This window comes from Aquarana catesbeiana, linkage group LG02, assembly GCF_042186555.1.
Source record: "Aquarana catesbeiana isolate 2022-GZ linkage group LG02, ASM4218655v1, whole genome shotgun sequence".
Lineage (NCBI taxonomy): Eukaryota > Metazoa > Chordata > Amphibia > Anura > Ranidae > Aquarana > Aquarana catesbeiana.
The window spans coordinates 235926618-235953794 of record NC_133325.1 but is presented as its reverse complement, the minus strand read 5'-3'; the positions used below and the strand labels follow the sequence as shown (position 1 = coordinate 235953794).

Genomic DNA, 27177 nt, shown 5'->3' with positions numbered 1-27177 from the left:
GAGCTTGGGCCTGATGTTACTTATTCAGCCAATCTACCTGACAGCAGTGAAAGTAGATTCTTGCAGAACTCACTTCGTCTATACAATAGACAGGTCTCAGTTTATTCAAACAATTGAAAAAGCGTACATGAGAAAATCATGTGAATATACTTTTAATGTGTCCAATGAAAAAAGAGGAATTAGGTTTACATGTTCAAAGAAAGCTAAAATATACTTAAATATATCCATGCGGATAAATCTAGTTGTTGATTTTATAATATACAGTATATATATATATATATATATATATATATATATATATATATATTCATTAAAATAAACCTGCTACTCTTTTTCTGTGGATTATATACTAATGATTTTCTGATTTCAGCAGCCAGGAAGCAGAGTGGGCATAGATTGCATCCTGTGTTGACATACATCTAACTGGACCATTGTTGCCTATATTAAAAACTTCCTTCAAATTACCTTTTATCTTTCTCAAAGAACTACTGTAGTTTACTTGGTTCCTTTGTTTTATCGCATGAAAATGTAAACAAAAGTCAATTTTAATGCCTGTTACAACTGGAAAAATCCTTTCGGCAGCAATTAGTCCATTTCAATTTACAGGAAATGGATGTGTAGGAAAAAAAATTGATAGAAAGCCAACAAATACAATGGCAAAAACACTGCCATCTGTTTACAGATCTAGGTCGCTACTTTGGGTGAATACAGTTCCTTCTATGGAGGCTTGGTGTCTCCAAGGTCAGTGCTGCATCGTTGCTTAGAAATCCAAGCAGTTTGAAGCCTTTTGGCAGCCTTTGAGCTTCTTTGTCATTGCTATGGATCAGCTGATCACCAGTGATACAAGAAGCGTTACTGGTTGTTCTTGCTAGCATACCAAGAATATAAAGGATTTACCGCACAAGAGAACTGTGGAATTTTTTTTACTAGAAAAAGCACTGTGAGAATGAAACGCATAAGGGCTATTAAGAAATAAATTTTGGCTAGAGCCACATCTGCAATGTGCAATATAAGAAAAAATGCAGGCCAGATAAGCTGGAACCCGCTTAAATAACCAGACTTTAAAGGCTCAGTATGGGAGACAACACGTAGATAAAATATACATTTTATTGTACAAAAAATTAAAAAAGCAAAGGCATAAAAGCGTAAAATAGATCCATCAATAAATGTATGCATAGTCTCTCCTATAGTGCCGGAAGACCATGAATATAGGTATCAAAGCATAACATCCCTTGTAGAACTGTATGCTTCTGGTAACCCAGTCTGCCAGGTCAACATTTTGCCAATAACACAGCTTCTCCAGGACCCGATAAGGCAAGGTAGAGCAACACTAAATATAATATACAGAAAAAAAGAATATAAGAATACATGTAGTATAACACAATTACCACAATGAACATATTTAAGAACATGCTTACAATATTGCAGTGGATCACATGAGTGCAACAAAGTACAGTCTGGTGCTGGGCACAGGGGCACCAAGGCCCACAAACAGGTGGCGGGGACCATCGCGGACAGAGATAGTGAAGTGGAACTTGTAAATCGATATATACCTTTGTGTACATCTCATATATGTGTTCCAGGATACATAAATAGCCAGAAGGACATAGGTACATAGAGTAATGTATAGATAAGCATCTTACTATATGATTAGAGTCTCAAGAGGGATAGCCACACTTGGACACCAGTAGTGGTATCATTGGGCCATTTGTATAATGATGTGTTATAGGAGGTCACATAGGGCCCCTTTTTTTTATAAGAGCTATTACTTTTTACATTTAATCAGCTAAGAAAAAGGTTTTTCATAGTCCCCTTTTGCAGTGAATCTATCATATTTTTTATAAGGCTGTCAGTTCTCACATGTTTTCAAAAATGCCAGCTATGGACTATCATGCTGATTTTAAATTCACATACCAATTGACTCACTCCCCTGGAACAGGAATGCAGTCAGTGAAGTCTAAAATGTCTTAGATTTCCATCCTGATTATTGTTTCAATTTCACTAATCACTAGGCAACAAGGGAACAGGAAAGATGGAAGCCCCAGAGACAGCACCAAAAGTAACTAGTCATAGCTACAATGTTTCTTAAAGGGAAGTCTCAGCTTCCCTTAAAGTTCCATTAAGAAGAGGTTTCCTTATTTTTTAAGAGAAAGAGAAAAATCCATGTAATGTAAAACTTTACTTTGACCATGCTGGGCGTGGTAACAGCTTCATTGATTTCTCCCCTCCCAAGGATTATATACTCTCCTTGTTCTTCAGTCCCCATCTGCTCCATTCAGTCATTGGGAGTGAGGGCACAAAGCTATGCGAAAGCTTCATCCAACTTGTTAGAGCTTATACATGGCTTAGGACTCCCTGCCCACCCTCCCATGACAGTGCTGGGTCAGTCATCATATTTACTTATTTTATCTATTATGCCCATCTGTTCGATTATTGGGAGGAAGAAAAAAAAGCACTGTGTAAGCAGAAAACTGACTTGTCGGAGCTTACACAGGGCTGAGGACAAAGGATTGGTCAACCACCTGGTACCAAAGCTACCATGTGGGAGAAGGTGTCATGGAAAAAGAGTCACATGATTCTGCATTTACAGAAATGATGAGCATTTCTTTTTTGCTCCTGGCACCTGAACAGAGTAACAGAGGAAGAAAGGAAAGAAAAGGGTCACTCTAATAACTTTCAATTTTAGAAAAAAAAGAAAAAAAAAGTAATTTCGTGTCTCTTAAATTGAATTTTATTAGATTACAAATAAACCCAAAATGATATGTATTTATTAAAATTACAGTATTTTATAAACTCGACAAACGACAAAAAAATTATAATTAGACAACAATAAGTCTCGTAAGTCAGCAAAAATCATTCTGTGATCTGAATTGTAAAATGTAAGCCTCCATCAATTAAATCAAAATAAGATGCTACAATTTTACATTATAACTAATTTTTTTAACCGAAATGCATAAGTATTATGTATTCCTTCTAGCATTAAAGTAATAAATGAATTTGCAGATCTGATTGCTCATCTAGAAGATATTTATAGCATACAACAAAAAGAAAATGTCTGTAAATTTAAAAGCCTGCTATGTCTGATATGGAGAAATGGAAGATTTTTTTCTCCAACAGATAAGGAGGCAGGCTACTAATGTCTTTAGAGATCATTCTGCAGCTGATATAAAAATAGCTGTAAATTATTTGTAATACCATCTGGGCTTATATAGAGATAGTAACTCAAATAAACACACTGTGCACTGCCTTGAATAAATCACAGCAATTTTAAAATTAGTTTGGTATTTGAAGGGGAGCCAATCTAGTTCCCTTAACAATTGCATGGACTGCCTAGTCAGCATAGCATGAGTCAAAATCCTGGCAGTTAGCCTTCTGAAAAGTGTTGGATTCTGTGAAGAGTTTTCTCAGGAAGGCTATAAATCCGGGCATCTCCATCATAAAGCTCTAACCAAGTTGTTAAAAACATGACTTACAGTTCAACAGAAGTCGCTGCTACCAGTGGATGAAATGTTGGCAGAGATCCATAAAGTGTTTGAAGAACAAAACACGACTTCCTGTGACATTGTGAAACTTCAACACACTGAAAGGTAGTAGAAACATGTACATCAGCTAGGTAAAAGGTTCTTACAGAATTCATTTTCTAATTTCCTAAAAGCTCTAGGGAGATATAAACTTAAGCAATTAATGCAGTTGCGTATTCCTTTAAAAAGAATTCAATGCATGTTTACATACAGCTACGATATGGACCTGAAATTGTTTTGATATTAGCCTCTCTGTATTTAAAGCACAGCAGCACTCGGGCAGGACTAGGTGCCAGTGAGGTTCTACTACATGCACGTGCTAACATTAACATGCTGACAGGAGGATACAGCTGAACGAGCAAAAGTGATGACTTATGGCTGCTCCTTCATCCTTCGTTCAAACCTATGCATTTTTTGGTGCATTTTCTATGGATGTTGTTCACATTTTTGGAAAGGGTCAGGGAATTTTTTCGCCACAGCAGATTGCGTTTTGCGTGTAATAGACATCAGTGGAGCCACATCAAAAATGCAAGTTTTGCGTTTTTGATGGTTTTTTTTTCTCTTTAACACACTGTGTATAGCTGGTTGCTAAGGAGCAGACCGGGAAACCAGCTGCCACTTCCTTAACACTTGATGAGTCATCAGCTGTCAGCAGGGTTCCCCACTGACAGCTGAATGTAAAAAAAAAAAGAATTGCAGGCAAAAAAAATTGGGGAAATAAATGCCATGGGGTCTCCTTTCAAATCCATATCAAGCCCTTAGGGTCTGGTATAGATTTGAAGGAGAACTCCAAGCCATAATTTTTTTAAAATGGCATGGGGTCCCCCACTAGGGATGAGCTTCGCGTTCGAGTTGAACCCATGTTCGACTCGAACATCGGCTGTTCGATCGTTCGCTGAATTGCGAACGTTATGGGGCGTTTGTGCCAAATTCGTGTGGCGCATCACGGCCCATAATTCACTGCAGCATCGCAGTGCATTGCTGGCTGATGATTGGCCAAGCATGCACTATGACTCGCATGCTTGTCCAATCACAGCGCCGTCAGTAGAGAGAGCTGTAATTGGCCAAAGCCAGGGTGGCTTTGGCCAATTATGGCTCAGGGGGTTTAGAACACGCCCCGCACTATATAAGGCCGCCTGCATGGCAGCCCTGTGTAGTGTGTTGCAGCGTGCTTAGATAGACAGAGAGACAATGTCATTTCATTTGAGTTTGCTAGATTAGGCAGGACAGTCAGTGAGTTAGCTGCACTTACAGTGTATTGTGTATATATATGCATCCCAAGTGTTGTATATATATACACTGTATTCAGTTTAGCTAGATCTGTTCCTGTTATCTTCCTACTGACAGGCAGGCTTGTCTTGTTACAGTATTTACAGCTACCTGAAGAAAATTGCTGGTGTTCTTTTGATCCTATTAGTACCACAGTCAGGCAGCTAGACTATTTACAGTTAGTATAGTGCGTCCTCCTCACAGTGTTCAGTTAAAGCTACAAGTTAGTTTAGTGTGACCTCTGCACAGTGTTCAGCTAAAGCTACAAGTTAGGGTAGTGCGTCCTCCTCACAGTGTTCAGCTAAAGCTACAAGTTGGTGTAGTGCGTCCTCCTCACAGTGTTCAGCTAAAATTACAAGTTAGTGTAGTGCGACCTCTGCACAGTGTTCAGCTAAAGATACAAGTTAGTGTAGTGTGTCCTCCTCACAGTGTTCAGCTAAAGCTACAAGTTAGGGTAGTGCGACCTCTGCACAGTGTTCAGCTAAAGATACAAGTTAGTGTAGTGCGTCCTCCTCACAGTGTTCAGCTAAAACTACAAGTTAGTGTAGTGTGACCTCTGCACAGTGTTCAGCTAAAGCTACAAGTTAGTGTAGTGCGTCCTCCTCACAGTGTTCAGCTAAAACTACAAGTTAGTGTAGTGCGACCTCTGCACAGTGTTCAGATAAAGCTACAAGTTAGTGTAGTGCGTCCTCCTCACAGTGTTCAGCTAAAACTACAAGTTAGTGTAGTGCGACCTCTGCACAGTGTTCAGCTAAAGCTACAAGTTAGTGTAGTGCGTCCTCCTCACAGTGTTCAGCTAAAACTACAAGTTAGTGTAGTGCGACCTCTGCACAGTGTTCAGCTAAAGCTACAAGTTAGGGTAGTGCGTCCTCCTCAAAGTGTTCAGCTAAAGCTACAAGTTAGTGTAGTGCATCCTCCTCACAGTGTTCAGCTAAAACTGCAAGTTAGTGTAGTGCAACCTCTGCACAGTGTTCAGCTAAAGCTACAAGTTAGTGTAGTGCGTCATCCTCACAGTGTTCAGCTAAAACTACAACTTAGTGTAGTGCGACCTCTGCACAGTGTTCAGCTAAAGCTACAAGTTAGTGTAGTGCGTCCTCCTCACAGTGTTCAGCTAAAACTACAAGTTAGTGTAGTGCGACCTCTGCACAGTGTTCAGCTAAAGCTACAAGTTAGTGTAGTGGGTCCTCTGAACAGTGTTCAGCTAAAGCTACAAGTTAGTTTTTTGCGAGCTCTGCACAGTGTTCAGCTAAAGCTACCTGTAGAAGGTTGGTGGCGTTTTCCTGATCCTATCACTACCGCAGGCAGCTAAATAAGCTACAAGTTAGTTTTTTGCGAGCTCTGCACAGTGTTCACCTAAAGCTACCTATCGAAGGTTGGTGGTGTTTTCCTGATCCTATCACTACCGCAGGCAGCTAAATAAGCTACAAGTTAGTTTTTTGTGAGCTCTGCACAGTGTTCACCTAAAGCTACCTGTCGAAGGTTGGTGGTGTTTTCCTGATCCTATCACTACCGCAGGCAGCTAAATAAGCTAGTTTTTTGCGAGCTCTGCACAGTGTTCACCTAAAGCTATCTATCGAAGGTTGGTGGTGTTTTCCTGATCCTATCACTACCGCAGGCAGCTAAATAAGCTACAAGTTAGTTTTTTGCGAGCTCTGCACAGTGTTCCCCTAAAGCTACCTGTAGAAGGTTGGTGGTGTTTTCCTGATCCTATTACTACCGCAGGCAGCTAAATAAGCTACAAGTTAGTTTTTTGCAAGCTCTGCACAGTGTTCACCTAAAGCTACCTGTCGAAAGTTGGTGGTGTTTTCCTGATCCTATCACTACCGCAGGCAGCTAAATAAGCTACAAGTTAGTTTTTTGCGAGCTCTGCACAGTGTTCACCTAAAGATACCTGTAGAAGGTTGGTGGTGTTCTCATACTACAGGCAGGCAGTTGATTTTGCTAGCTGCAGTATCAGTATATATATATATATATATATATATATACAGTATATATATATATATATATATATATATATATATATATATATATATATATATATATATATATATATATATATATATACAGTATATATATATATATATATATATATATATATATATATATATATATATATATATCCCAGCTTAGTGCAGCTACAGGCCATTAGTATGTCTGGAAGGCCAACAAGGAGAGGCAGACAGTCACAAGCCAATAAAAGAGGGCAAGCAGGCTCTGTGTCTAGAGGCAACAGTGCTGGTCGTGGAGACGGTGCATCCTCATCAGCACGTGGCCGTAGGAAACTCTTGGCCTTTTTTTCAGCAGCTGGCCGTGTTGAGCCACAACATGCAGAAGACTTGGTCGAGTGGATGACCAAGCCATCCTCATCCTCCTCATCCTCTCTCACCCATGCTCAGGGTACTTTGTCTGGCAAAGCAGCTGCCAATGCGGCCTCTTCCCTTGGCTCAATGGCATCAGTGACTCCTTCCCTAGCCCCACCATGTCCTCCTGAGGAGTCCCTCGAACTGTTTGCCCACAGTGTTGGGTACATGCTCCAGGAGGATGCCCAGCGTTTAGAAGGCTCTGATGATGATACTGAGCTAGATGAAGGCAGTAACTTGAGCACGGACAGAGGGGTTGCCCAAGAAGGACAGCAATCTGGCAGTCATGCTGCCCCTGCTGCAGCATACTGCCAGGTTTGCTCCAGTGATGAGGAGGGAGGGGATGACGAGGTCACTGACTCAATGTGGGTGCCTGATAGGAGAGAGGAGGAGGAGGAGGCACATCACCAACGAGGCAGGATGCCCCCCAGGGGCCAGCCTAAGGGCAGCACACTGACTGCATCACACCCCAAAGCTCCGCATGTGCAGGGCGCTGCTGTCTCTGCGCGTTATTCCAAAAGTTCTTTGGTGTGGGCCTTTTTTGAGACGAGTGCATCAGATCGCACCGCTGCTATTTGCAACATATGTCTCAAGCGTATCTCGCGTGGCCAAAACATCTCCTGCTTGGGCACCACATGCTTGACCAGACATATGTTGACCTGCCATGCAGTTCGTTGGCAAGCGTATCTAAAAGACCCACACCAAAGAACAAAGAGGACCTCTCCTTGCTCCTCATCAGCTGAGATCTCCAATCCCACTACACCTTCAGTCCTCTCTGAGACCTGCACTGAAAGGAATGAAGGTGTAGAATTAGGTGTGTCACAGCCAAGTACTTGTGCGCAATCTGCTTTCGGTACACCGATGTCAGATTGTACCAGGCAAATTTCCCTGCCCCAGCTGCTGCACCGCCGAAAGAAGTTTGCTCCCAGCCATCCACATGCCCAGCGGTTGAATGCTAGCTGGGCAAAATTACTAGCACTTCAACTGCTGCCTTTTCAGTTGGTAGACTCTGCCCCCTTCCGTGAGTTTGTGGAATGTGCAGTTCCTCAGTGGCAGGTACCCAAACGCCACTTTTTCTCATGGAAGGCGATTCCGGCTCTCTACCGGCATGTGGAAGGCAATGTCCATGCCTCACTGGACAGGGCGGTCAGCGGTAAGGTGCATATTACCGCTGACTCATGGTCCAGCAGGCATGGACAGGGACGTTACCTATGCAGGACAAGGTGCAGTAGTGTTGGAGGTTGTTCCGCCACCACGCCTCCAAAATGCCACTACTAATGATTGTGACACAACTCTCTCCTCCACCCCCTTCTCTTCTTCTTCCTCCATGGCCTCTTCCTGTGCTTTGTCCTCGGAACCAGCGGTGCTCCGTAGCCGTTCAAGGGGCTACGCAAGTATGCAGGCCAAAAGATGCCATGCGGTGCTTGAGCTGTTGTGCTTGGGGGACAGGAGCCACACTGGGGCAGAGGTTTTGTCAGCTCTGCAGGGGCAGGTTCAGAGGTGGTTGACGCCATGCCAATTTAAGGCAGGAATGGTGGTTTGCGACAATGGCACCAACCTCCTCTCTGCCCTCCGACAGGGACAACTGACCCATGTGCCCAGTTTGGCTCACGTCCTTTACTTGGTAGTGCAGCGGTTCTTGGGCAGGTACCCGGGCTTACAGGATGTCCTGAGGCAGGCCAGGAAAGTCTGTGTGCATTTCCGCCGGTCATATAATGTCAGTGCTCGGCTGGCAGACCTCCAAAAGGAGTTTAACCTGCCCAAGAACCGCCTAATCTGTGACATGCCCACCAGGTGGAACTCAACGTTAGCCATGCTGCAGTGGCTGCACGTGCAGCAGAGGGCCATCAATGAGTACCTGTGCGACTATGGCACCAGGACAGGGTCAGGGGAGCTTGTTTTTTTTCCCCACGCCAGTGGGCCATGATCAGGGATGCATGCACTGTCCTGTCGCCATTTGAGGAGGCCACAAGGATGGTGAGCAGTGACAGTGCATGCATCAGTGACACTGTCCCCCTTGTCCACTTGTTGGAGCACATGCTGCGTGAGATAATGGACAGGGCACTTGAGGGAGAACAGAGGCTGGAAGAGGAGGACTTCCTTAGCTCTCAAGGCCCCCTTTATCCAGACAGTGTTCCTGCGTGCCCGCCGATCACACAGCAAGAGGATGAGGAGGAGGAGGAGGATTGTGTCAGTATGGAGGTGGAGCCTGGCACTCAGCATCAGCAGCAGTCTTTAAGGGATCAGTCCCGTGAAACACATGGACTTGTACGTGGCTGGGAGGAGGTGACTGTGGACCATGTCGTCCTTAGTGACCCAGAGGACTCCGGACCAAATGCCTCAGCAAACCTACGCTGCATGGCCTCCCTGATCCTGCAAAGCCTGTGGAAGGGTCCTCGTATTCGTGGTATCAAGGAGGGGTTTCGTTACTGGCTGGCAACCCTCCTTGATCCACGTTACAAGGGTAAGGTTGCGGACCTTATCTTGCCATTGCAGAGGGAGCAGAGGATGAAACATCTTCGGGAGGCCTTGCAGAAAGATCTGTGCAATGCGTTCCTAGAGACTGGGAGGTTACAAACTCCTGTTTCTGGACAACGTGTTGCTGAGGCTTCGGTCAGTCAAAGAAGGAGCGGTGGAGAAGGTGGCCGTTTGACTGATGCGTTCAGACAATTTTTTAGTCCGCAGCCCCAAGGTATGATCGGTTCCAGCAACCATCACCAGCGTCTGTTTTACATGGTGCAGGAATACCTAGGGGCAAGATCTGACTTGGACACCTTTCCCACCGAAAATCCTCTGGGTTACTGGGTCTTGAGGATGGATCACTGGCCAGAGCTTGCACAGTATGCAATTGAGCTACTAGCCTGTCCTGCATCCAGCGTTCTTTCGGAACGCACATTCAGTGCTGCTGGAGGCTTTGTAACCGATCACAGGGTGCGTCTGTCCACCGACTCGTCGATCGACTGACCTTCATAAAAATGAATCAGTCTTGGATCACCACCAGCTACCAAGCACCTGATGCTGATGTAACCGAATACTTTTTTTTTAAATGTCAGATCCGTTCAAAGACTGCCTATGCTGATGCTGAGTGGCTATCTTGTTCTGCTGAGTAATTATCCTCTTCCTCCTCAATGATCATGCTGATAGCTTGTAAGAACATTTTTGGTTCTGGGTGCCGCCACCAGTGCCTAAGGCCCAACTTTTAAGCCCCTGTTTAACAGGGGCATGTAATTACAATTTTTGATGCAATTCTTTGCAGCAGGGCTAGTTCCTGCGCTCCAACTAGAGTATCTGTGAGGGGTTGCAGTGTTGTGGCACCAGCACCAGTGCCTAAGGCCCAATTTTTCTGCCCCTGTTTAACAGGGGCGTGTAATTACAATTTTTGATGCAATACTTTGCAGCAGGGCTCATTCCTGCGTTCCAACTAAAGTATCTGTGAGGGGTTGCAGTGTTGTGGCAACAGCACCAGTGCCTAAGGCCCAATTTTTCAGCCCCTGTTTAACAGGGGCGTGTAATTACAATTTTTGATGCAATTCTTTTGCAGCAGGGCTAGAGTATCTGTGAGGGGTTGCAGTGTTGTGGCACCAGCACCAGTGCCTAAGGCCCAATTTTTCAGCCCCTGTTCAACAGGGACATGTAATTAGAATTCTTGATCTAATATTTCACAGCAGGGCCCATTTCTGCGCCCACCAAGATTAACTGTGAGGACTTACAGTGTTGTGGCACCAACACCACCACCACCAAAGGCCCAATTTTTCAGCCCCTGTTCAACAGGGGCATGTAATTACAATTCTTGATTGAATATTTCGCAGCAGGGCCCATTTCTGAGCCCACCAAGATTAACTGTGAGGACTTACAGTGTTGTGCCACCAGCACCACCACCACCACCAAAGGCCCAATTTTTCTGGCCCTGTTCAACAGGGGCATGTAATTACAATTCTTGATAGAATATTTCACAGCAGGGCACGTTTCTGCACCCACCAAGATTAACTGTGAGGACTTACAGTGTTGTGGCACCATCAACACCACCACCACCACCAAAGGCCCAATTTTTCAGCCCCTGTTCAACAGGGGCATGTAATTACAATTCTTAATCTAATATTTCACAGCAGGGCCCGTTCCAGCGCCCACCAAGAGTAACTGTGAGGACTTACAGTGTTGTGGCACCAGCTGCACCACCACCATCACCAAAGGCCCAATTTTTCTGGCCCTGTTCAACAGGGGCATGAAATTACAATTCTTGAACTAATATTTCACAGCAGGGCCCTGTGAGGGCTTACAGTGCTGAGGCCACAACAACATTCCTAAGGCCCAAATTTCTGCTGAGTATATAGGACAGGCCCCTACTTTCAAACATCCAACTTACAAACGACTCTTACTTGCAAACGGAAGGAGACAACAGGAAGTGAGATGAAATCTACCCCATAGGAAGGGAAATTCTCTCCTGTAAGAGTTAATATGGGAAAAACTTTTCTCCTTTCCACTGATGCTTTATCACCAATCCTTGTTTCACTAAAAACCCCAAATTTTCAAAAAACATTTGTCATTGGGACAAAAAGTGAGGTGAAATCTTCTGAAGAGGAGCACAGACAGCAAAACAAATGTCACAGGGGTGATAACCCTTCCCTATGTTTTCCAAAAAGCTTAAAAACAGATTTTTTGGCTGGAGCTACACTTTAAAAATGTACCAGTTCAAAATTACAAACAGATTCTACTTAACAACAAACCTACAGTCCCTGTCTTGTTTGCACCGCCTGTATACTGCTGTTCAGAGTATATAGGGCCTGGGGGCCCCACGCCTTTCCTTTTTTTAATTTGGGCGCGGGGTTCCCCTTAATATCCATACAAGACCCAAAGGGCCTGGTAATGGACTGAAGGGTGCCCATGCCGTTTGTCTCACTGATTTTCATCCATGTTGCCAGGACCCGACATTACATTAAAGCTGCAAGCAGTTTTAAATTACTTTTTTTTTCTTTAAAAATGTCATTTTGTGCAGGGACTGTTCTAAGCATGGGAAACACGCGCCACTTTACAGGCATACCATAGACACCCCCCAGGTATGATATTTAAAGGAATATTTCACTTTTTTTTTTTCTACTTTAAGCATCATTAAAATCACTGCTCCTGAAAAAACGGACGTTTTTAAAATTTTTTTTTGCATTGATACATGTACCCTGGGGCAGGACCCGGGTCCCCAAACCCTTTTTAGGACAATACCATGAAAATGAGCCTTTAAAATGAGCACTTTTGATTTCAAACGTTCAAGTCCCATAGACTTCAATGGGGTTCTAACGTTCGTGCGAATTTTCGGTCCGTTCGCAGGTTCTGGTGCGAACCGAACCGGGGGGTGTTTGGCTCATCCCTACTCCCACCTTTTTGAGATGGGAATGAGGGCCAATTATCAGCAAAAGTATGCAGGCATAGAACACACCCCTTGCCACAACTCATAAGTGCTTTTTTTACCACTACTATTCCTTTTTATATTGGCTTTTGGAATTTACAAATGCAGCAATTTAGAAATCAGATGAAAGGTTTAGTGCTGGAAAACACTTTTTGATAGATAAAAAGTGCATTTTATATACATTTATATAGATCAGACCAAATTGAGGGACAAATGAGGAGGAATGAGGGACAGAGGGACATTGCTTCAAATCAGGGACAGTCCCTCGAAATCAGGGACAGTTGGGAGGTATGCACACCTGACCAATTAAACTGTTAGCAGTTCTGAAAATCTGGACTGTTGATTTCATCCCATCTTGTTCTCTAAGAAATCTTTAGGCTCCAGGTCCCTATGTGGACTTTTCTAAACAATGAGGAAACGGAAAAGCCAGTTTCCTCCCAATTAAGCAAGCCTCCTGGAGCCCCTCAACCTGCTTGGGTGAGAATCCTGCGTCAACATCACCCTGGTGGGGTATCACACTGCCACACTATGGGTATTATAAAACAAAAGTGAATAGGGGGGGCTGTGTGGTAGGATGTTTATGTGTCAGATGTTGAATGCAAATATAGGATAAAAATACCGTAGATATATAATAAAACTAACAATAAAAGGTTAAATGCTTTTCAGTTCCCCTGTTTTTGTGTCTATTGTTTACCTTTTACATTTTAATATCTGTTTTGCTAATAAAGACAAATGAAATATATTACAAAGATTTTGTCAGGTATTACCACTTCCGGACCGGCGCACGCTGATATACATCCTCACTTAGAGGGCGGCTATCGTTGTTATGGCAGCAGCTAGCTGCCATAACCCCGGTATCCCCGTGTTTGGCCGGCGGTCCGGTCAGTACAAGATAAAAGTGGTCTCTGCGGCGGACTCGCCGTGAGATCACTTTTATTGACAGCGGGAGAGGGGCTCCCCCCTCCCGCTGCAATCCAGTGCTCTCCGCCGCTTACCGGAGCCGTTGGCAGTGGCGGAGGCAATCGGATCCTTCCCGTGGCTGTGCATGGAGACGAGGGAGGGGAAGATGGCCCCCACCCGTCTCCATGACACTGCAGGGCGGAAACAACATTAAAACGTCACTTCCGCCCATAGCTCTTAAAGAGCCATTTTTTTTTTCATTTTTTTAAATGACAAATTTTTTTTTTATTATTGCATTTTAGTTTAAATATAAGATCTGAGGTCTTTTTGACCCCAGATCTCATATTTAAGAAGTCCTGTCATGCTTTTTTTCTATTACAAGGGATGTTTACATTCCTTGTAATAGGAATAAAAGTGACACAAGTTTTTTTTTTTTTAAACAGTGTAAAAATTAAAAATTAAAGGTATAATAAATAAGAGAAAAAAAATTTAAACGCGCCCCGTCCTGCCGAGCTCAAATCGAACGCATAAGTGAGTGGCGCCCGCATATGAAAACGGTGTTCAAACCACACATGTGAGGTATCGCCACTATCGGTGGAGTGAGAGCAATAATTCTAGTCCGATACCTCCTCTGTAATGTAAAACATACAACCTGCAGAATATTTTAAATGCCGCCTATGGAGATTCTTAAGGGTAAAAGTTTGTCGCCATTCCACGAGCGGGCGCAATTTTGAAGCGTGACATGTTGGGTATCAATTTACTCAGCGTAACATTATCTTTCACAATATAAAAAAAAATTGGGCTAACTTTACTGTTGTCTTATTTTTTAATTAAAAACGTGTATCTTTTAAAAAAAAAGTGCGCTTGTAAAACCACTGCGCAAATACGGTGTGACAGAAAGTATTTCAATGACTGTGTTAGAAAAACATGTATAATGTTTGGGGGTTCTAAGTAATTTTCTAGCAAAAAAAAAACAGTTTTTAACTTGTAAACAACACATCTAAAAAAGAGGCCTGGTCCTTAAGTGGTTAAGCCAGCTTTGTGCAAAATGTCACAAAGAACTATAAGAGATTTATGCTTGGAATTTATGCTTGAAAAAAAAAAAACCCAACTACAAATAAACCTTGTTCCACTACTGTGTAGTGATCACACCCAGACTATAATGGACAATATATCCTTTACAATGATCCACCATATTTGTTGTTTCGAGTTATCATTTATTTAGGTTTTCACATTTTCATACCTTTCTTTCTAACTGTGTTTTTCCTAATCATATATCAGATTTTTAGGTTGTGGCTTTATTGTAGTCTGAAAGTCACATTAAGCTATGCCTTTGCATTCAAATATCAATTCTGCAGCCCAGGAATGAAAATGAAACAAGGAATCTCTTAATTAGTTCCTATGTGAAACAAAACTTTGTGTAATAGAAAATTTCATACATCAGCCCCGATTATTTCAATAAAGAGTTTTGTACATAGATTTGGACCTGAATTAAAGAAGCAGCAAAACAGAAACCCCATTTGTGTATATACAGTGCCTTGAAAAAGTATTCATACCCCTTAAAATTGTACACATTTTGTCATGATACAACCAAAAACATAAATATATTTTATTGGGATTTTATGTGATAAACCAACACAAAGTGGCACATATTAGTGAAGTGGAAGGACAATGATAAATGGTTTTCAATTTTGTTTACAAATAAATATGTGCTGTTCTGCAAAGCCCTCAGAGGTTTGTTAGAGAACCTTAGTGAACAAACAGCATCATGAAGGCCAAAGAACACACCAGACAAGACAGAGATAAAGTTGTGGAGAAGTTTAAAGCAGGGTTAGGTCATAAAAAAATATCAAGTTTTGAATATCTGTTCAATCCATCGTCCTAAAAAGGGAAAGAGATTGGAACAATTGCAAACCTACCAAGACATTGCCGTCTGCCTAAACTGACAGGCGGGGCAAGGATAGCATTAATCAGAGAAGCAGCCAAGAGGCCCATGGTAACTCTGGAGGAGTTGCAGAGATCCACAGCCCAGGTGGGAGAATCTATCCACAGGACAACTGTTAATCGTGCACTCCCCAAATCTGGCCTTTATAGAAGAGTGGCAAGAAGAAAACCATTGTTAAAAGAAAGCCATAAGAAGTCCCTTTTGCAGTTTGCGAGAAGCCATGTGGGGGACACAGAAAATATGTGGAAGAAGGTGCTCTGGTCAGATGAGCCCAAAATTGAACTTTTTTGACCTAACAGCAAAATGCTATGTGTGGAGGAAAACTAACACTGCACATCACCCTGAACACACCATCCTCACCGTGAAACATGTTGTGGAGATGCTTTTCTTCAGCAGGGACAGGGAAGCTGGACATCAGACTTGATGGGAAGATGGATGGAGCCAAATACAGGGCAATCTTAGAAGAAAATCTGCTAGAGTCTGCAAAAGACTTGAGACTGGGGAGGAGGTTAACCTTCCAGCAGGACAATGATCCTAAACATACAGCCAGAGCTTCAATGGAATGGTTTAGATCAAAGCATATTCATGTATTAGAATGGCCCAGTCAAAGTCCAGACCTAAATCCAATTGAGAATCTGTGGCAAGACTTGAAAATTGCTGTTCGCAGACACTCTCCATCCAATCTGACAGAGCTTGAGCTATTTTGCAAAGAAGAATGGGCAAAAATGACACTCTCTAGATGTGCAAAGCTGGTAGAGACCTCCCCAAAAAGACTTGCAGCTGTAATTGAAAACCATTTATCACTTTCCTTCCACTTAACAATTACAGGTATGTGCCACTTTGTGTTTGTCTATCACATAAAATCTCAATAAAATGCATTTACGTTTTTGGTTGTAACATGGCAAAATTTGGAAGATTTCAAGGGGTATGAATACTTTTTCAAGGCACTGTAATAGGCTACTTTAGCTGCCCCATCTATATATAAAGATACAATTGTGAATAAAAAACAATGTTTAAACAAGTAGACAGTGAATAGAAACTTTCAGGGAAATGTATTCATAAAGGGTGTCATAGATGCTTTTCAGCGCCCCCCCCCCCTCTTTCTCAAGCGTCCTAAAGGCATGTCCCTAAAACACATTGCCTGACATTTCCACTGGGTTTTTCCATTCACATTTAATCAGCTGCTGCAGACGCTACTTTTTTGACAACTAAGAGGGTCCAGTGCACCAGTGGTCATCTTGTTATTCTTGGTCTAATTCCCTGGCGGTGCTGTATTGTGGATTATGTGCTTGTTGCTGGATGCTTACTACATAAGTGGGTATTGTTTTTACCATTCAATATAATATACTTTATTTTAGTCCTTTCCCACACCCTTCTATTCTGCTTCCACTGGTGGATCCATAGCCACTGTTTAGTCAAACATTGGCTTTTGACTCCACCCACTGCTGTGTGCTATTAGTCAAATGTACCCCCATCAAATCATTCTTTGCAGCTATTACCTTTTGTACCACCACCCCCTCCCTTTAGAATGTAAGCTCTCTGAGCAGGGCCCTCCTGTACCTTTTGTATTGAACTGTACTGTAATTGTGTTGTCCCCCTTATACATTGTAAAGTGCTGAGTAAACTGTTGGCGCTATATAAATCTCGTATAATAATAATAATAATAAAATGTAAAGCAGACATTATGGGAAGCTAATCTCTAAGTTTGGATGGACATTCTCATATTTGGGTAATGATATTTACATTTAGCTTTAGGCCGGGGAAAACCTTGGCTGACAGCTGAATGTGCCCGAGGATATAACACTGTGTGGGAAACTGTCACATACACAATAGCTTCCCAGCACTGCCATGCCACCCTGAGCAGTGGCGTACCTCCATACATCAGCTCAGAGTTAGTCTTATTTACTGCCAGTTTAATAATATAAGATCTCCACTGTGACTGCGGTTCTTAAAGTGGCAGTAGTAAGAACTACCTGAATTTGTTATCCGTGTTGATAATGTTACCAATGCTGGTTCAAATGCTTGCCTAAATTAGGTGTAGCGCCCTAGGTGAATATAATTGTTGTATGCTTAGCTGATCAGCTAGTGTAGTCTGCTCAGTGTGCTTTAGTTCTGCTCATGCTGTCTTGAAGTTTCACTGTATCCTAACAACTATAGAAAGTGCTGAATAATAGGCAGAAGCAATGCAGATGGAAGCATGAGTATTCATACAGCCCTGGCCAATTACAAGGGGAGGTGCCCCTAGGCATGCTGGGTGCTCTTATTTATATTCTAGGAGCACATGGGCTCTTGGTCTTTCCTAGCAGAGGATTGCCCCAGGCTGGGGGAGAGGCGCTGCCTCCCCTGGCACTTGCTGCCATGTGGCCTCAGGTGGATGATCCAAGGGCCAGAAGTCTGTATGGCTGACCCTGGTCTTACCATAGCTGACAGAGGGAGAGTCTACAGTGCATCTAGTCTTGTCTAGTCTTGAGACAGAAGGCTGCCGGTGGTTTCCTTTAGGAGACTTGTGAGTAGAGATACCCTAAGGAACCTTAGACAGTTAATCCACCTTTTATGATCTAAGTCAGCTGAGGGTCCAGACAAAGAGAACAGTGGCTAATGTTCTTAGAGCTTTGTCCAGGATTGTTCACTACTTTACTAAGGGATATTGCTCAGTTCTGCAATCAGTTTGCTGCTGCTGTGAAGAAGTCTTTATCTGCCTTCTGCAAGGACCTCAACCAAGTTTCACTAGGAAAGGAAGTTAAGAATCCTCGATGTGAATAGTTCAGTTTGGAAGTATCCCACTATATTCTTTATCCCTATCCAGGTTCTCCAATAAAACAACAAAAACAAAACCCCTAGAGTGGTCATTGGAGTTAGAAGCTAATATGAGTGCCTGTACCTATCTTTGTGACGCTACCTTGTGCCTGGCTGCGGGGTAAGGCTTCATGTACACTACAGCTCCTAAACTTGAGTTTAATAGTGTTTGGCGTTTTTTGCCAAAGCTCGTGAACTCAAATCCATAAAATCCTATGTGCCCATGTACATATAGGCTTTTAGGATCGTTTAGGACTTGCTGCAGTTAGGGGATGTTCAACTCCCCTCTCCTGAACTCGGAAGAATTGTGTTCAGGATAGGAACGTTTTGCATTTTCCCACAGCAAGCGGTCAAAATAGGCTATGTAAACATGAAGCCTAAAAGCGGGGAAGATCTGGGCAATATACCAGCGGCTCCTGCAGGGATAGCGCTACATGGCATACATAGTTCTTAAAGGAACTACCCCCAGAAACCTGTTGTAATAGCTTTATTGAATTTCCCAGATTATTTTAAAATCGTTAGATGTTAATAATTGTATTTTTGATTGAAGTTGCCATTGTTTACATATATATATTTTAGATTACCTTTGTAACAGCCCACAATTTATTGATCTGCTCCAACCTCTACAAACGTGTTCATCATATGCCGGTTTCACATTTGAACAGTATATGGAATTTACAGATTTGATAAATATTCTTGTAATGAGGCACTAGTCTTTTTTTAGCAGGGATTACATTTTATGACTGTGATTTCTATGCTCTGTGCACAATGTCTGTAAAGAATATTTATTACAACTTTATCTGGATGATATGCATTTTGTCACATTATCACAGTACTTCTAAGCAATAAAGGAGCCCCAGAATTAATTTGATGTAAGCATTTATTAAATCACTTGCTGCACCAGATCAGATTTTACATACATTTTGATAGGTTCGACTGTTGACATAATTTCATAAGATTCACAAAAGTATCACACAAATTTATTACCTCTTGTCAAAGACACACTTTTGTAGATTTTACATTGCACTGGAAATTTACCATCCTGGCTGATACTTATATAAATCTTTTAGAATTATACAGATATTAATTATAAAACTCTTCTGAATTTGTGAGAGGTAAATGGGATTCATAAATTCATACAGGAGGTCATACCAATTTACTGACACCCCTCCCAACCCCATTCCATGTTAATGATGTTATCTGTAGTGTGATATAGATAGATAGATAGATAGATAGATAGATAGATAGATAGATAGATAGATAGATAGATAGATAGATAGATAGATAGATAGATAGATAGATAGATAGATAGATAGATAGATAGATAGATAGATAGATAGATAGATAGATACATAGATAGATAGATAGATAGATAGATAGATAGATAGATAGATAGATAGATAGATAGATAGATAGATAGATAGATAGATAGATAGATAGATAGATAGATAGATAGATAGATAGATAGATAGATAGATAGATAGATAGATAGATACTCTAGTAATGATTTTAAAATAACTCCTAAAAGAGTAAAAGTGTATACATATGTTATTTTGGTTGGAAACTGTCATATATTGCTGCTTTTATGTTCCTTTGTCTAGGAAACAAGCAGAAATTGATATGCACCAAAGGACGCCAACTCACAAGAAGAAGCCACACCTATTTGATAGTGATGAGTTTGGTTCTCTGGGCATTCTCCGAACACTTGAAAATATCTGCAAAACCCTGAACAAAGTGCCTGAACCTTAATAAAGTCTATGGGAGAGGCATCTTGTATTTTTTTCTGATCTTTTTCAGGTTTCATTTTCAAGCTTTTGGTAAAAATAAGAAATGATAAGCTCTGCACTGCCATGGTGGATAATATGCCAATGCAAAAAAATACTGTTCAGTGAGGAGCCCTTCTTTTAAAGCAGCATAAAAGGCAACATTAAAAGTATACAATTTCTTTAAATAGCATGCTTGGGTGATGCTTTAATTTGTCATGTGAAGTGGTGCACCTGTAGGATATAGTACAGTAAAAGTGAAATTACAAAAAAAAAAAAAACCTAATGCCACTAAATCACAATTTCCTTGCCAACTGGTTTGTGAGTGTATACCAGTGATTCTCAAACTGTGTGCCACAGCACACTTGCAGGTGTGCCCCCAGCAAAGACTGTAACAGTGGTCAGATCATCAGACTCACGGGGCCAGGGTGGGAGGACTTGATGGCAGTGTGCCAGTATGCAAGTGTTGGAACTCAGTGTGACACACAGCACCTGGCGGAAAGTGGATCACCGGGAGTAAATGATGCATTTTCAGAGCCACGCCCTTTTATCATTTCTCCATGAGCGCAAGCCCTGTACCTGTGTACCAACCTCTGTACCAACTTCACCAGCACCACGGAAGCACCTTCTACGTATGATGTGCCTGTATACTTCCTCCCTCATGTGAGTTGATTCTTTTAATTAATAAATGTTGTGAGATACTACTACAGAGTCTTAGACTTAGAGGCATCTGTCCCATTTTCTCTTTTGTTTACACCAGTGATTCTCAAACTCTACACTACAGTGTTAACCTAAAATAAATAAATAAGTTCTTCATCACAAAAATTGTTAAATCTTTTCATGTGTGCAGTGAAAATTTTTAGATCTTTTTGGTGCACCCCAAGACAAAAAAGTTTGAGAAACACTGGTGTATACAAAGCAGCCAACGAATGGATCCATTGATGATGCCAGCCAGTGTTACTGGATGATCTGTTAATCCTTTCCTGCCAGCCTTGACATCCCTTCTAAAAGGGTTCATATACCCAGGGGGTGGGAAGGATATGCCAATCACATGACCACTGTCATTGGCTGTCACAGTGGTCACATGATTTAAAATCAGTCCAGCCAACTCATGATCATTAGTACTGGCCAAGAGCTGTCTTTGACTGTTTGGTCACTGTGCTGGGTGTGCACAGCGAGTGCACTCTCAGCACAGAAAGCTTTCCTGTCCATGAATGCATTTGTGTGGTGTGTGAGCATTACAGCCCACTCTCTTTGCCACCTGCACATATGCATTACGTGGGCAGCAAGAGATAAATATTGACATTCAGCAGCTGGCTAGGTTCAGTAACTGTCATTTGCAGAGGGAGTGCCAAAGGAAAGAATGATCATAGCATGGCTCATTGGCGCACCACCCACCCAATGACTTGGTCAACTTGACTAACGTTTACTGAGATTTACATCAAAGAACAACGTTTATTTTTTATGTTTGATTTTTCATTAAATAAAATACTTTGTCATGGCATTTTTTTTTTCTTTTTAGAATGAGTAACAAGGGGTAATATGTATCCCTTACTAATTCACATAAGGGAGGGCGATGGATATCAAGAGGCCCTTTATCCTAAAGGGACCTTCCAGATTCTGATAACGCCCCCTGCAGACCCCCATATCCAGGGGGACAGGTATGTAGGGATGGGGTCCATGTCCCAATCATCATATGAACAAGGTGCCTTGCCAGGGGGCTCCCTTGGAAAGGCACCCTTCGGTATTGGCCTAATATGGTTCAGGATGGGGGAAACACATGTTCGTTGTCTCTCCTTTTTCCTGGCCAGCCAAACTGTATTATTAGATAAGGGATTGGTATGGATTTTGGGGGGACCCCACACCATTTATTGTGTGGGTGAATCCCTCCTAAAACATGCCAGATCATGTGCCCTGGATGAGAAAACACATTTCCCACCTGAAATTAGCTCAGATTATTATTAGTTTAAAAATACTCAAATCAACCTCAACCTGATTCCCAGTTCATAGACAGGTCATGTAAGGCTTTTTTTTGGGCCTCCATAATGAATCTTTATTAACCCTCATCAACACTTGTTAAGGCATTCAAAGATTTAGAGATAGAAAATGGGACATAGATGTCAAGGGAATCTCCAGCAGTATGTTGGCTAATTAGCAAGTAACCATTGTGGCACTTTGTGTGCCATAAAAATACATTATATACAAATACAAGCACTAATTATTGATTTCCTAAGACAGAAAATATTAACATCCTTAGAGTTAAATGTGGAAATTACCTGTGTGATATTATATGACCTTGGAAAGACCTTTATGTGTCTCACATCTCCAGTAGGCCCTGTCCCTGGGGCTCTCTGCCTCTGTGCCTTTTCCCAATGACAGAAAGGACTCTGCATGTCTTTTTTGCTATGGTTGAGGGTGCTCTGTGTTAATGTTTCCCCATGACATAGAGGGTTCTATGCCACTTTCTCACTTCCACGGATGCCATTTTTTATAACTTTATTACCATGACAGATAATTTTATATGTGGTTTTATACCCTGTGATTCAGCTGTCAGGGTGGCTTTTTCAACATGACAAATAATGTTCTAAATGGCTTTCTTGCCAGTGAGAAAGCATTCTGTGTACTTTTTCTCCAAGGCAGATGGGTGTTCTAAGTTCTGGTTTGTAATTTAAGCAATATCTTTATTGGATAACTCAAGTTCCTAAATATGCAAGCTTTTGGGATAATTTAGATTCCTTTCTCAAGCGTTATACAATTCTGAAACCCACATATTTATTAAAATAAAATTCAGCATTTTTTTCTTGACACCCTTGAGTGAGAACAGCTATTGTAAAGAATTAGGCTATAAAGATAGAGGCCAGAGCTTAGGTGTTATTGGGATATTTGAAGTTCAAGCCCACTTTTTTGCCTCAAGTGAGAGTGTTTTTGAAATGCCCATGTCAGGAGAAGTGATGAAATACAACCATGAATAAAAACAACTATTTCTTTCTTGCCACTCTTGAGTAGCAATGGCTATTCTAAACGGTCAGGATATATCTATAGTAATGCAAATATAGCTACAGATATATCTATGGTAATGTGCGTTTTTGGGATAAATGACTAGAGCATTAGACGTCCAAACACTCTTGTCATGTGAAAATTGGTGAAAATGGGAGTACTTTTGAAATTATTATTATATTATTATAATATAAATGTCCATATACTTTGGATCAAAGATTTGAGGAGAAACAAACTTTATTGTCAGTGCTAGGAAATTCAATTAAAATCATAGTGGCACATACAATTATTGTCTATATTTGGACCACATTCTAGCATTTAGATTTTTTGCATTATTATCCCGACCTCTTTTTGTGGGATTTGAAGTTCAAATCTGTTTGGTTGTTGTCATTTGTGAATCTACAGCATGTAGATTCATTATTTGGCAAAAGGACTGATCCGTCTCTCCAACACAAAGTTGTGTAGCGCATTGTGCACACAATATCAGGTATACCATGTTTGAGAATCTGAAGCTGAAAGTATCTTATATTTCTGCTGTGATCTTGGTACTGGTAACCTATTGGTGCTGTGTATACATATTCAGGTTTTCTGTCAAGGGAACTTCTCACAATAAGCTGTCACAGATTGAGTGGTTGTCAATATGCTAGGATAGCTGGTTCTGGGAATACTTCACTTTCGTTTTTATGCAGAAGATTCTGGAGTTCTTTCATGATCGCTGTTAAAATTTGGCTCATGGGCTAAAGGAAACAAATCAAATAGGTCTCCCCCATCCATACTCCCCTGCCAAATATTGTATTCAGACAGACGGCACCTAAGGCAAAACAGTGATTTCATCTGATTGGATGCAATCATTGTTTTGGCTGACACTTTCCTACATGGCTTCCTAAATTTTTCAGTTGAAGCTATCCAGTCAGGCATTGTTGACATGGTCACTCACAGCTCAAATTTTGAGCAAGTCATCATGAATTGGCCCAACATTGACCCCTGTATGGCAGGCTTTAGATTCTCAGACTCTAGACAACTTTATCCTCATTAACTACAATTACTGTATATTTGGCCATGCCACCATCTGCCTTGAATCATATAGTGTATACCAACTTTGCACCCCGAAGGGCTCCAACGAGTCCTTTAGATCCTTTCAGACACTACTGTAGCAATACCCTTTATTGTACATCCTAAAAACACTACTTGCATGTAGCTGACTCAAGTGTGTGTGGCTTCTGTAAAGGTAAAAAAATGAAAAAAATATTATTTAAATCTTATATATTTTCTTAAAAACGATCTGCTTAATGTACCCACTTCATTAAATGGGTGGTTTCCCCTGTATTACAAGAATAAATCAAAAATTTTTGTATGAATTCCTGTCAGAGCGTTTGCGCTGCTGCTCCGTCATAGCTGCTGGTTCCAGCATCCTGGTTTTGGCTGTGGCATTCCCCTGGTCTGTCTGTCCACCTGCAAGGTGATTGATTGTGGCCAGACTCTGGGTGGAAACCAAACCTGTCATAAGCCAGCCAAGCCTGCAGTCTCATGCTTGTTATAGAGTGTGTAATACCTGATCAAGCTGACTGTTTGTCTACCCTGTTATGCTAGATTGAATTTCCCTGTGTATGACCTTGGATCGGAAAACTGACTATTCTCTGAATGTTGCCTGCATTTTACCTGGACTGTCATTGAATCCCTCTGCCTGTCTGCCAACTGCAAGTACCTGTTTGCTTTTCTCAGTGCACACATGCCCTGGCATGGTGGCCAGGCACTACAGCAGTGTGTATAAGTCCTAAGGTCAACTGAGTACTGGTAGGCCTGCTTGCCTTATGGGAAAGGGGGCTGCAATAGGTGAAGAACACATTAAATAGCTATAGTGTCTGACCACCTGTATTTGGGGTAAGCATGACAGTCCCATAGGCATGATATGATTGCTGTATATCCTTTCTTGTATTGTAGCTGACAATACAAGAGTGGATATACAGTATACTTTATGCTTAGATCATTATAAAGAATGATTGTGTTGTGTTCATATACCAACCACCAGTTCATATGTATGAGTTCCAGTTCTAGCAACTCCAGCCAAAACTATCTTCTCTAGACTTCAATAGTATATGAATTATAACCTCTAAAAGTTTTTCTTTTTTATTCTGTCACTTTCATAGAAATTTTTACTTTATTTCCAGTTCTGGAGACACCTGCTACTGGCACAGGAAGTAATGAGAAATCTCCCCAGTGGGAGAGCAATACAAAATGGACAAAGGTTTGACCCTTTTCCCCATGACTAAAACATACAGTATTTTTGTATTGTTGTAATAAAAGTGACTTCTGCTGTGTCCCTGTTGGGATTTGACTGATTTTCCCAACTTTCTCTCCCACTGACACTCAGATTTTCCCAATCTATGCAAAACAAACAAAAAAGATTTTAATATTTACACAAAAAATATACTACTAATATTTATAAGTCTCTCTTTGTATTTGTATTCCTATTTTCAACATTAACACAGATATTTCTTTTGCTTTATCTGTATGCAGCTTTTAAAAAATGATGTACAGTATGCTATGCTTTTTTCTACACAAGTTTAAACAGATTTATTATTGAATAATCCCTATTGTTAGCTTAATGGTCATACGCACCTATACCAAAAACTCTCTCTTATCAGAGATTGCCAGCAATGTGTGCTTGTATATGATATAATACCTCTAAACATACACTAGATGCCCATTTATACACTGTGTAAAAGTATATCAATGCTCTTAACGCTTACCCATTTCCTACCATTATTTTGCAGATTTATTTTCATAGCATCTACCACAATGCATATCATGTGCTCTGAATAGTCGTATAGGTTTTATTTATGCACAAATAACTATAATTTAAGTTAAATTTCCTGTGCTTGACTTGAGATATAACTCAAATCTTTGTCTTAATGCGCAGATATGTGGTTGGCATCAGAAAAAAACGTTGCATTTCTAGACTTCCTTTTTGTGCGAGGAATCTATTTTCAGATTGAAGGGAACAACCAGACATGTGCAGGAAACCAGCTTCACATGTTTTGGGGAATATACTGAGAAATGAAAGACGTTTTTGTAATTGTCTACAACGAATATTGCCCTGTCTAGGGAGATCTTATCAATAGGAAAACAAAGGAAATGCTGCTTCATGAGAAAATTTTCTTTAAACATATTGGTATGGACATAGAAAAGCTTAAGTTTTCTTGACCTGCATTTTCCAACAAGCATCTCAGAACTAAAGTATGGTCATAGACTGGCCAATCACATTGCTTGTGCTAATATTTAGAATAAATTGCATGTTTGATCTCTCTCCGGTGGTAAGGTTTTGGGCCAAATCCCACAACAGTATACTGGTCCTTGGAGAATCCCACACACAGGTGGACTGTGAAGTTTTGTCACGCTGAGGGGTACTGGATCATCTTACTACAGGTACCAGAATATCACTGTGCTTCCAGGGAATGCTAGCCTTGCATCAACTACCTAGACCAGCTAAAAGTCAGTCTGTATACCAACAATAAATAATGCCAGCGCTTGGTCCTTGTCCCAACACACATTTCTGGAACCCAACAGAGAATTTGTCTAAGGAAATGTCATGTACTGTCATGTACATATGTCATGTACTGTATATCACAGAGTTGAAGGAGGACTTTCTTGTACACTGTACAGACTGACACAGATTTTCATTAAATTGTTCTGCTCAGGGCTGGCGCTCCTGCTAGGCGAACTATGTAGCCACCTAGGGCACAGCCACGGCCTCTGGTTTCCATACTCTCCGCCCCAGACGTGTACTGACCTGTGTGAGCTTGGTTCTCCTCTCCCGGTCACTGTGAGCCCCTTTGCAGACGCCACCAATCCCCTGATGTGTCCCGCTAAACTCCCTGCTTTCACAGCTCCTCACTGTAACACCTGACAACGCCTTGCTATCATAATGTACTGCCCAAACCCAGCTTTCACCCGCACACAGCATAGCCTGGATCCTGCCCTGCCCACTCACTTACGGCAGCCAGGGGGGGACTGACCATTAGGGCACTTGGGCACTACCCGAGGGCCCAGGGTCAGTAGTGCGCCCCATGAGAGGCTGCAAATGTGTCACAGAGAGCGGGGGACTGCTGGTGAGAGGAGCAGAGGAGGAGGGGGCAGCAGCACCCAGGGACGCCGATAAGAGGGTACAACCAGCCCTCCTGTAGGGGGCAGCTACAAGTTTTTTAATGCACTAAAAAAGTTGTTATTT

The 27177-nt window shown here is 41.7% G+C and overlaps 1 long non-coding RNA gene across 1 annotated transcript in view; it reads right to left on the bottom strand.

The window, feature by feature from the left end:
* Positions 1–934: 934 nt before the first annotated feature.
* LOC141129863 (uncharacterized) overlaps positions 935–27177 on the bottom strand; it is a 53088-nt gene continuing 26845 nt past the window's right edge. The window contains exons 2-3 of the long non-coding RNA XR_012241886.1: positions 3474–3580; positions 935–1330 (exon numbers count right to left, since the gene is read on the bottom strand). This is a non-coding gene — a long non-coding RNA (uncharacterized lncRNA). The remainder of the gene's footprint in view (positions 1331–3473; positions 3581–27177) is intronic.